Consider the following 11,500-nt stretch of genomic DNA (forward strand, 5'->3'; position numbering starts at 1 on the left):
AGGAAATGTGTGTAATCCTCTTGACACACATTTAAGACCCCTCATGAATGAACTGAGGACACTGGAGACTGTTATAAAGAGTCAAGGAAATGGCATATGTGTTTTCTATTCCATCAGCACTTAGTAGATATTCAGAAAATTGTCCATTCTGGCTCATCTTGGTAGCTATGTTCATCCCATTGACATGGGGAAGAGCAGATACTGAACTGACGTGTTCATTGTATTTAATAAAAATTAAAAAAAAAAACTCTGACCATGACATAAATTTTATGTTTGACAATCTTTGCTCTTGTAGCCTTCCAAAGTCTTATGAGAAGTGGTGTCAAATTCTAAACCATAGTTTTACAGGTATGATAACATTGCACTTGGTGACAGGGAAACAGGAAATGATAAACACAGAATGATGGAAAATCCCATCATGGCAAAGAAAAAAAACTTGGTAAAAAAAAAAAAAAAGATCAAAGTGATTGGAGGATGATCCAAGATGCCTGAATAGGAACAGTTCTGTAGCGCAGTTCTAGCGAGAATGCAGAGGGTGAGCAATCACTGGGTTTCCAAAAGAGTTTTTACTGCCCACAGACCAGGAGATTCCCAGGCAGAAAAGCACCACGAGTCTCTTAAGTATGGCTGTTTCAGCTGGTGTAGCAGGTCCTTGGCACAAACACTCACACAAATCTGGGTGACCGTTTCAACTGGTGCCTGGAACACCTGGAATATAGACTCGCCCATTCAACTGAAAAAAAGGGGGCTGAAACAGGGAGCCAGGTGATCTGGATTGGCAGGTCCCACCCCCACAAAGACCAGCAATCTGAAACGCTCTGGATTGAGTTTCACAGCAAGCAGAGCTGGACCTGGGACAGTCCAGCTCTGTAGGGGGTAGGGTGTCTGTCATTACCAAGGCAGTTCGCCACTACCGAGGCAGTCCACCATTACTGAGGCAGTTCTAACTATACCTCTATAAAAAAAAAACTGCAAGGAAGTTAACACAGCAGCTGGGCAAAGCAACACCTCTGCTGGCAGACTGTGATTAGGCTACCTACTCAATGGGCAGGGAATCTCTTAAAAAAAAGACAGCAGCACATCAGGAACTTATAAATAAAGCCCCACCTTCCCAGGACAGAGCATCTGGGAAAAAAAGGCGGTTATGAATTCCACTGAGGCAAACTTAAATGTACCTGTGCAGCAGCTCTGAATGGAACAAAAGAGCTCACAGCTCAGCACTTGAGCTCCTATAACAGACAGTCTCCTCAAGCAGCTCCCTGACATCCATATATCCAAAGAGACACCTCATAAAGGAAAGCTCAGGCTGACATCTGGTGGGTTTCCTTCTGGGATGAAGATAAGAGAAGAAGAAACCAGCAGCAATCCTTACTGTTTTGCAGCCCCCGCAGGTGATCCCCAGGCAAGCAAGGCCTGGAGTGGACCTCCAGCAGTACTATGCAGAGGGGCCTGACTGTTAGAAGGAAAACTGAAAAACAGAAAGAAATAACTTCATCAAAAAAAGGACATCCACTCAGAGACTCCATCCAAAAGTCACCAACTACAAAGACCACAGGTAATTAAATCCACAAAGATGGGAAGAAACCAGTGCAAAAAAGATGAAAACACCCAAAATCAGAATGCTGCTTCCCTGCCAAAGGATCACAACTCCTCACCAGCAAGGGAACAAGACTGGATGGAGAATGAGTCTCAGGAATTTAGAGAAACAGGCTTCAGAAAGTGGGTAATGACAAACTTCTCTGAGCTAAAAGAACATGTTCTACCCAATGCAAAGAAACTAAGAACCTTGAAAAAAGGTTTGACAAAATGCTAACAAGAATAAACAGCTTAGAGAAGAAGATAACTGAATTGATGGAGCTGAAAAACACAACACAAGAACTTTGCGAAGCATACACAAGATTCAATAGCTGAATCAACCAAGCAGAAGAAAGTATATCAGAGACTGAAGATCAACTCAGTGAAATAAAATGAGAAGGCAAGATTAGAGAAAAAAGAGTGAAAAGAAATGAACAAAGCCTCCAATAAATATGGGATTATGTGAAAAAACCTAATCTACGTTTGATAGGTATCCCTGAATGTGATGGAGAGAATGAATTCAAGCTGGAAAACACTCTTCACAATATTATCCAGGAAAACTTCCCCAACCTAGCAAGGCAGGCCAATATTCAAGTCCAGGAAATACAGAGAACAAAGATATTCCTCAAGAAGAGCAACCCTAAGGCACATAATTGTCAGATTCACCAGGGTTGAAATGAATGAAAAAAATGCTACAGGCAGCCAGAGAGAAAGGTTGGGTTACCCACAAAGGGAAGCCCATCAGACTCACAGCTGATCTCTCCACAGAAATCCAACAAGCCAGAAGAGAGTAGGAGCCAAATTCAACATCCTTAAAGAAAAGAACTTTCAACCTAGAATTTCATATCCAGCCAAACTAAGCTTCATAAGCAAAGGAAAAATAAAGTCCTTTACAAACAAGCAATTGCTCAGAGATTTCCTCACCACCAGGCCTGCCTTACAAGAGCTCCTAAAAGAAGCACTAAACATAGAAAGAAACCAGCCACTCCAAAAACACACCAAATGGTAAAGAGCAACAACACAATGAAGAAACTGCATCCACTAATAAGCAAAACAAGCAGCTAGCATCTAAATGGCTGAATCAAATTCACACATAACAATATTAACCTTAAATGTAAATGGTCTAAATACCCTAATCAAAAGACACAGACTGGAAAATGGGATGTAAGTCAAAACCCATTGGTATGCTGTATCCAGGAAACCCATTTCACGTGCAAGCATACACACAGGCTCAAAATAAAAGGATGGAGGAAGATTTACCAAGCAAATGGAGAGCAAGAAAAGGCAGGAGTTGCAATCCTAGTCTCTAATAGACTTTAAACCAACAAAAATCAAAAGAGACAAAGAAGGGCATCACATAATGGTAAAAGGATCAATGCAACAAGAAGAGCAAATGATCCTAAATATATACACACCCAATACAGGAGAACCCAGATACATAAAGCAAGTTCTTAATGACCTACAAAGAGACTTAGACTCCCACACAATAATAGCAGGAGACTTTAACACTCCATTGTCAATATTAGATCAACGAGACAGAAAATGAACAAGGATATCCAGGCCTTGAACTCAGATCTGGACCAAGCAAACCTAATAGACAGAACTTTCCACCCCAAATCCACAGAATATACATTCTTCTCAGCACCACATCACACCTACTCTAAAACTGACCATATAATTGGAAGTAAATCGCTCCTCAGCAAATGCAAAAGAATGGAAATCATAGCAGTCTCTCAGACCACAGTGCAATCAAATTAGAACTCAGGATTAAGAAACTAACCAACATCACTTTATGAGACCAACATCATCCTGATACCAAAACCTGGCAGAGATTCAACAAGAAAAGAAAACTTCAGGCCAATATCCACGATGAATATAGATGCAAAAATCTTCAATAAAATACTGGCAAACCAACTGCAACAGCACATCAAAAAGTTTATCCATCACCATCAAGCAGGCTTCATCCTGGGGATGCAAGGCTGGTTCAGCATAAGCAAGTCTATAAATATAATTCACCACATAAACAGAACCAAAGACAAAAACCACATGATTATCTCAATAGATGCAGAGAAGGCCTTCGACTAAATTCGACAGCCATTTATCCTAAAAAAAATTCTCAATGAACTAGGTATTAAGGCCAGGCACAATGGCTCATGCCTGTAATCCTAGCACTTCAGGAGGCCGAGTTGGGTGGATCACCTGAGGTCAGGAGTTCAAGAACTAGGTATTGACAAAATGTATCACAAAATAATAAAAGCTATTTACCACAAACTCACAACCAATATCATACTGGATGGGCAAAAACTGCAAGAATTCCCTTTGAAATCTGGCACTAGACAAGGATGCCCTCTCTCACCACTCCTATTCAATATAGTATTGGAAGTTCCAGCCAGAGCAATCAGGCAAGAAAAAGAAATAAAGGGTATTCAATTAGGAAAGGAGGAAGTCAAACTGTCTCTATTTGCAGATGACATGATTGTATATTTAGAAGACCCCATCATCTAAGCCCAATATCTCCTGAAACTGGTAAGCAAATTCAGCAAAGTCTCAGGAGACAAAATCAATCTGCAGAAATCACAAGCATTCCGATACGCCAATAACAGACTTAAAGAGAGCCAAATCAAGAACCAACTGCCATTCACAATTGCTACAAAGAGAATAAAATACCTAGGAATACAACTAACAAAGAACATAAAGCACTCTTCAAGGAGAACTACAAACCACAGCTCAAGGAAATCAGAGAAGACACAAACAGATGGAAAAACATTCCATGCTCATGGTAAGGAAGAATATAGATAGTGAAAATGGCCATACCACCCAAAGTAATTTACAGATTCAATGATATCCCCATCAAGCTACCTATGACCCTCTTCACAAAACTGGAAAAAAATACCTTAAACTTCATATAGAACCAAAGAGAGCCCGCATAGCCAAGTCAATTCTAAGCAAAAAGAACAAAGCTGGAGGCATCACACTACCTGACTTCAAACTCTACTACAAGGCTACAGTAGTCAAAACAGCATGGTACTGGTACCAAAACAGAGATATAGACCAATGGAACAGAACAGAGGCCCCGGAGGCAATGCCACACATCTACAACAATCTGATCTTTGACAAATCTGACAAAACCAAGTAATGGGGAAAGGATTCCCTGTTTAACAAATGGTGTTGGGGAAACTGGCTAGCCATGTGAAGAAAGCAGAAACTGGACTCCTTCCTGACACCTTACACTAAAATTAACTCTAGATGGATTAAAGACTTAAACATAAGACCTAATACCATAAAAACCCTAGAGAAAACCTAGGCAAAACCATTCAGGACATAGGCATAGGCAACGGCTTCATGACTAAAACACCAAAAGAAATAGACAAACGGGATCTAATTAAATTCCAGAGCTTCTGCAAAGCAAAAGAAACAATTATTAGAGTGAACCAGCAACCAACAGAATGGGAAAAAAATTTGCAGTCTACCCATCTAACAAAGGGCTAATATCCAGACTCTACAAAGAACTGACACAGATTTATAAGAAAGAAAAAAAAACAAACAAACAAACCCATTCAAAAGTGGGGCAAGGATATGAACAGACACTTTTCAAAATACATATAGGAGGTCAACAAACATGAAAAAATGCTCATCATCACTGGTCATTAGAAAAATGCAAATCAAAACCACATTGAGATATTATCCCATGCCAGTTAGAATGGCGATCATTAAAAAATCTGGAGACAACAGATGCTGGAGAGGATGTGGAGAAATAGGAACACTTTTACACTGTTGGTGGGAGTGTAAATTAGTTAACTATTGTGGAAGACAGTGTGGCAATTCCTCAAGGACCTAGAAATAGAAATACCACTTGACCCTGCAATCCCATTACTGGGTATATACCCAAAGGATTATAAATTGTTCTATTATAAAGACACATGCACACATATGTTCATTGTGGCACTGTTTACAACAGCAAAGACCTGGAAGCAACCCAAATTCTCATTGATGATAGACTGGACAAGGAAAATGTGGCACATATACACCATGGAATACTATGCAGCCATCAAAAATGATGAGTTCGTGTCCTTTGTAGGGACATGGATGAATCTGGAAACCATCATTCTCAGCAAACTGACACAAGAACATAAAATCAGACACCGCATGTTCTCACTCATAGGCGGGTATTGAACAATGAAAACACATGGACACAGGGAGGGGAGCATCACACACTGGGGTATGTTGGGGGGGACTAGGGGAGGGACAGTGGGGTTAGGGAGTTGGGGAAGGATAACATGGGAAGAAATACCAGATACAGGTGATGGGAATGGAGGCAGCAAACTACATTGCCATGTACGTACCTATTCACAATCCTACATGTTCTGCACATGTACCCCAGAACTTAAAGTGCAATAAAATAAAAGATCAAATCACAACACCACCAAATAACATGACACCAAACAGCTATAAAAGAAAATCTGTAAGAAAGCCTTAAAGAAATGTGAAAAAAATAATGATTATTAATTGAACAAAATTTAGCCTATAAATTTAAGATTGGCAAGTAGGAGTATTTTATCAGAAAAAGTTTTATGAAAATTTAATTCATATATAAATGGTCCAATTGAGAAAAAGCAATTACCAGCAAATAAGATTCATAGCAAAATGTCAGAGCCAAATGATTCAACGGCATACCAAAACAAGACATAAGAAAGACTGCATGTTATTTTATGTCATAGTTATGTAGCAATGAAATCACCTTTTCTATTTTTCCCTAAAACTTGAGTATTTAAGTAGCAATTCCCTTTAGTGAACTAACTGAAAATCTATTCAATATCCCATTAATTAGGTTATACATTATATAATCTAGGGGTTACAGTGAACACATTCAAAGGGAATGTGCTCATTATAAAATCCTATTATATGTGGTTACCGTCCCTGAAGTCGGTAGGAAAACCTATGGGAATCCATGTAAGTTCCACATTTTAGACATGTGTGGAAAATGTCACACATCTTCTGCTCCTGGAGGCTTCTGAGGAATGTGTTTTATTCCATTTTAAGCCTCAGGCATGTTAGAACTCCTCAGTCAAAGTGTATTCTATGCCTCTTTCTACCCTCCATGTGGAGGCACCATGCTTTACAAATTTATATCAGTGATTATGCTCAGAGGTGTCTTCAGGTCTTGTTTTGAGTTTGGGATTTTTTTCCAAATTCACATATCCATCTTACTGCTGATTATTTCCCCAGTGTTGTGACTGAGGTATGCCACCTAGAGTACTGTGAGATCTATTTAAAAACAATCTAAAATATTGAGCCAAAAGAAGTACTAGCTAAACGTCATTAAGGATTAGTTTTGTTTTTCAAAAAAGTAATTGGACATACCCAGCTCAGCACATTCATTTCTATTTGCTATTGAAAAACAAAACTTAAAAAATAAAATAAAATGCTGATACTAGGAATGCAAGTACTTCGTCTAAGTGAAACCACAGTAAAAAACTGAAAATCACTCTATCTTCTATCTAGTTCCTGAGTAAGGAAAAGGATTCATGCTTTTGACTCTGAAATGAAACCCCATAACTGAACCAAAGTGTTCATTGTCTACATGGAAAATTCAGAAGTTGCAGGAAAATTTTTCATCTTATCTGCATCTCATTTCCACATCCACCTCTTAGATGATGGTTGAAATTTTATGACTATGGCTTCTGCCCTGTGCTGTACATTGTCCTCCACTGTGATGCACGTAGTATCAGAAAGTTAACACCTTTAGACTTATCAAGTTGGTTTTATCCTCAGGTACTGTAAGTTATCTGCCCTTTCTTGAGCTAAGGCAGTGGCAGGAAGATTTTAAGAGTGTGAGGCCAGTTGCCTAGGAGGAGAGCAGCAGCAGAAAAGGGAGCACTAAGGACACAGAAGGCCAGCCAACCTCTTCCCAATTTTACCTGAGGCTGCAGCAGGGGAAACTGTTTGAAGACAATTGCAAATGGAATATCTTTCTAAAGTACACAAGCCCAGAGCTGCATCAGTGATGTTAAAATTGGAGTCTGGACCTCTGCCTGCTGTTGTTTTCCTAGTCCCCAAGACATCACAGAGTTCCAGGGCTTCTTGGACCCTAAGTGTCCAGGAAAGATGCTTTGAAACCACTGGCCTACTGAAGTTGCTCTTGTGAAAGAGATTTTCTTATCTATAAGAACCATTTCTTCTCTTAAACCTATAATCAAGGATTTATTATTTCAGAGGTTAATTTCTGAATAGGTGGTTGGAAGATAAATGTCGAAAAGAAAAGTATTGTAGATTGTTGTTTTTCAGCCAGATTCTTTGTGCTATTAAGATCTTGATTTTCAAGTAACATGGAGCTAGCTTAAGCCAAGAGGCTAAAGGAGTCTCACAGCTCCATAGACAGAGGCACTGCTTGATAGCTTTACAAACATAGACATTCTCTCCTCTCCATCTCCTGTTGCTGCTTCTTTCTTGCTGCAGGTTGGTTTCTTCTGTTCTAAGCCCATTTGAAAGAAATGTTCACACCACTAATTCTCAATTTATATTGTTCATGAAACCAGCCAAACCAATTCCAAATTTAAGTTTTCTGGAGAGTACTTTGCCCGGCCCATTTGAGCTGATTATTTTCATAATTCTGATATTCCAATTATTCCCATAAAAATAATCCAGGTGACAACTGTGCCACGGTTAGCACAAGTTTCAGAAAAGGAGACAAGATGCTGGACAACCTCATAACTGTTGTCCAGCACTCTCTTTCTGGAAGCCCATGCCCCTGATACAGCAGTGATGAGTCAATTCTCCCTCTCACTTCCCAACTCCATATTCAGTGATGTCGTGTTAGTAGCCTGAAATCAGCCAGGAGGAGAGTATTTGCATCATGAAAACTGGCAATTGCTATACATCAAACAGCCAATTTACCAACACAGCACTGTCACATAAGTACCTATGATCTGTGACTGGAGACAGCCACATTAACATCCACCCATGCACTGTGAAGTGCTGCAGATAACCTTGGTGTCCTTTTCTTCATAAAAGTTCCTCTAGAAGGAACCTAGTAAACACGCTTACACAACTATCTTTACGTGTTTAAGAAAATAAAGTCAGACTTGTGCATCACTATTCCAAGTTTGGAAAAGTGACCACACCTCTGTGCATTTAGAATAGTATTTCAAGCATCTCAAGCCTTGTCCACTATCTTCATTACAAGGTTAGACAAAGGTTAGAAGGCTCTTTAAAAATATCCACTTTCATAGTAAAAATTAAAAACAACAGCAAGTAGAGAAATTCAGGACAGAAGGTATGAAGAAACGGTAGAAGTTACAAAAGCACTTGCTGGTATACAGCAAGAGCTCAACAAATGTTTGGGAATGTTTGAAGAAAAGAAATAAAGTAGAAAGAAGAAAGGAGGTACGGGGGTGGGAAGGAGGGAGGACAGCACATAAAGCCAAATAAGGAGACGACAACCAACAAGACAATCCTCCACTGTGAGATAAGCAAAAAGCATTAAATAATAAGTATAAAAGCATTCATTCATTCAACAAATGATATAAAGTGCCGAACATATGGCAGGGACTTGGCATTTTTAAAAGTCTGTAAGACATTGTCCCTACCTCAAGCACTGTGCTGTTTTGTAGAGGAGAGAGTCAAGTAAATTGATATTTCAATATTGGTAAATGCTATGATTAGGTAACTATTCCATGCTGCAGGAGATCATAGACTTCTATTCCAAACTTGGACGTCCCAAAAGGTCACACCCCCTCAAAAAAGAAACATCTCAACCAAGACCTGAAGAACTAACAAAAGCTCCTTGAGTGAACAGGGTGGGGCAAAGGGCATTTCAGGTACAGGGGAAAGTATATAAAGGGTTTGGTGTTGAGTGGAAATTGGCAATTATGGGTTTAAGAGTTCTGACTGGCTCAGGATAGTGTCTAAAAGAGAAAACTGGAGATGTAAGTCAAGCCAGGCCATGAAGGTCTTGCATATCCTTCTCGGAATTAGACCTTTGACGACAAAGGGGAACCATCAAGAAATTGAAAGACGATATCACTTTAGAGAAATCAGAGAGTCCTGTTCATTTTATCTCCTGAATAGCTCTCAAACTGGTCTAGCCCTCTTCATCATCACCACCACTTTTCTCTCTCAACTGGATTGACATGACATCACCAGCTGGCCTCCTTGCCTCCACTCTGTCCTGCTTCTACACTATTTTTCACCGGGAAGGCAGGCAGACCAGCTGGAGGTCATTGTAACAATCTATTGAGAGATTGCTTTGGTGAAGAAGAGAGGTGGTCCAGTCTGAGAGTCATTCAGGAGATCGAAGAAACAAGGCTCAGTGAGTAACAGGAATTGGGGTGAAGGAGGCAGGTTTCCAGATTTCTGACTTGGGCAGCTGGGTAGATGGTGGTGCTGTCGACTTTAAAAAGAAACAAAGAAAAAACAGGTTTACCAGGTACTGTGGTTTGAATATTCTTCTCTTCCCAATCTCATGTTGAAATGTGATCCCCCATTGTTAGAGATGGGCCTAGTGGGAGGTATTTGGATTATGGGGGTGGATCCCTCATGAATGGCTTGGTGCCCTCCTCCCAGTAATGAGTGAGTTTTCTGCTGACAATTCACGTGAGAGCTGGTTGTTTAAAGGAGCCTGACATCTCCTCTTTCCTCTCTTGCTCGCTCTCTTACCATGTGACATGCTGCTCACCCTTCACCTTCGATCTTGATTGTGAGCTTCCTGAGTCCTCACCAGAAGCCAAGCAGATGCTAGTGCCATGCTTCTTGTACTGCCTACAGAACTGTGACCAAAATAAACCTCTTTTCTTTATAAATTGCCCAGCCTCAGATATCCCTTTATAGCAATTCAAAGTAGACTAACACAGTGGGGTAGATGAGTAGTTTAATTTTCTCCTTGAGGTGCTGTGGGACATCCCAGTAAAGATGTATAGTTTATTCCAAAAAATATATAGTTCATATATATATAAAGATTAAAGATATATGGAGATACATATTAAAGATATAGAGATATATAATAAAGATTAAAGATATATATTAAAGATTAAAGATATACCACTTATTCATACAGAGTTATCAACAGATTATTCAAAAAAAATAAGACAGAGGTCATCATGATTTATAATTTGTATATGTTGGGTTTTGAGGTGGTCAGTAAAAAATATTGCTTTTCCCCATCCAATGGCAATCAAATGAGGCACAGGCAAAAACAGACAGAAGTAAAATATTACCTTTGATGATTGAGACACATGTTTGGTAGACACAGATTGCCAGTGTTTCATTCCTGATTTAGAGAGATGGCCCCAATGATTCCTGCCAACTGGTATTCATGACCTTGTGTAGCCCTGGTCCATGCTATATATGGCTGACTTATAGAACTAATAGGATATTGTGAAAATGACAATGACTTCTGAGGCTAGGTCACAAAAGACATTATGACTTGCCTTGCTCTCTCATGGATCTCTCTGTCTCTCTGGGGGAAGCCAGCTGCCAGGTCATGAGGTTACCCAAGCAGCCCTATGGAAGCACTCTTACAGTGAGGAACTGAGGCCTCCTACCAACAGCCATGTGACTGAGCCACCATGGAAGCAGATCCTCCAGCCCTCAAGCCCCCAGATGACTGAAGCCCCAACACCCTTGACTCTAACACATGAGAAACCCTGAGCAGAACCACCCCTCTAAACCACTTCTAAATTCTCAACCTACAAAACCCATGAGATAGTAATGTTTACGGTTTTAAGCCACTATATTTTGGGGCAATCTGTTACACAGTAACAGATAATACAGAAACTTACCTACCAGGTCACAGCATATATACTAGAGAACTGTAGGCCTCCCCAGTGGGGCCCCCTCCCCAATCAAACTTGAGGCAGTTGTTCTCAGACTCCCACAGGTAACAGAATCATCTGATAGACTTATTAAAATACGTATTACTGGGCCCCAC

At 40.0% G+C, this 11,500-nt stretch overlaps 1 long non-coding RNA gene across 5 annotated transcripts in view; it reads right to left on the minus strand.

The window, feature by feature from the left end:
* LOC144579016 (uncharacterized) overlaps nt 1–10,919 on the minus strand; it is a 357,175-nt gene extending 346,256 nt beyond the window's left edge. For all 5 annotated transcript variants that reach the window (XR_013525783.1, XR_013525780.1, XR_013525781.1 and 2 more), the window contains exon 1: nt 10,788–10,919. This is a non-coding gene — a long non-coding RNA (uncharacterized LOC144579016). The remainder of the gene's footprint in view (nt 1–10,787) is intronic.
* Between the last annotated feature and the right edge of the window lie 581 nt (nt 10,920–11,500).

Source organism: Callithrix jacchus, chromosome 1 (assembly GCF_049354715.1).
Source record: "Callithrix jacchus isolate 240 chromosome 1, calJac240_pri, whole genome shotgun sequence".
In the NCBI taxonomy this organism is placed as follows: Eukaryota; Metazoa; Chordata; class Mammalia; order Primates; family Cebidae; genus Callithrix; species Callithrix jacchus.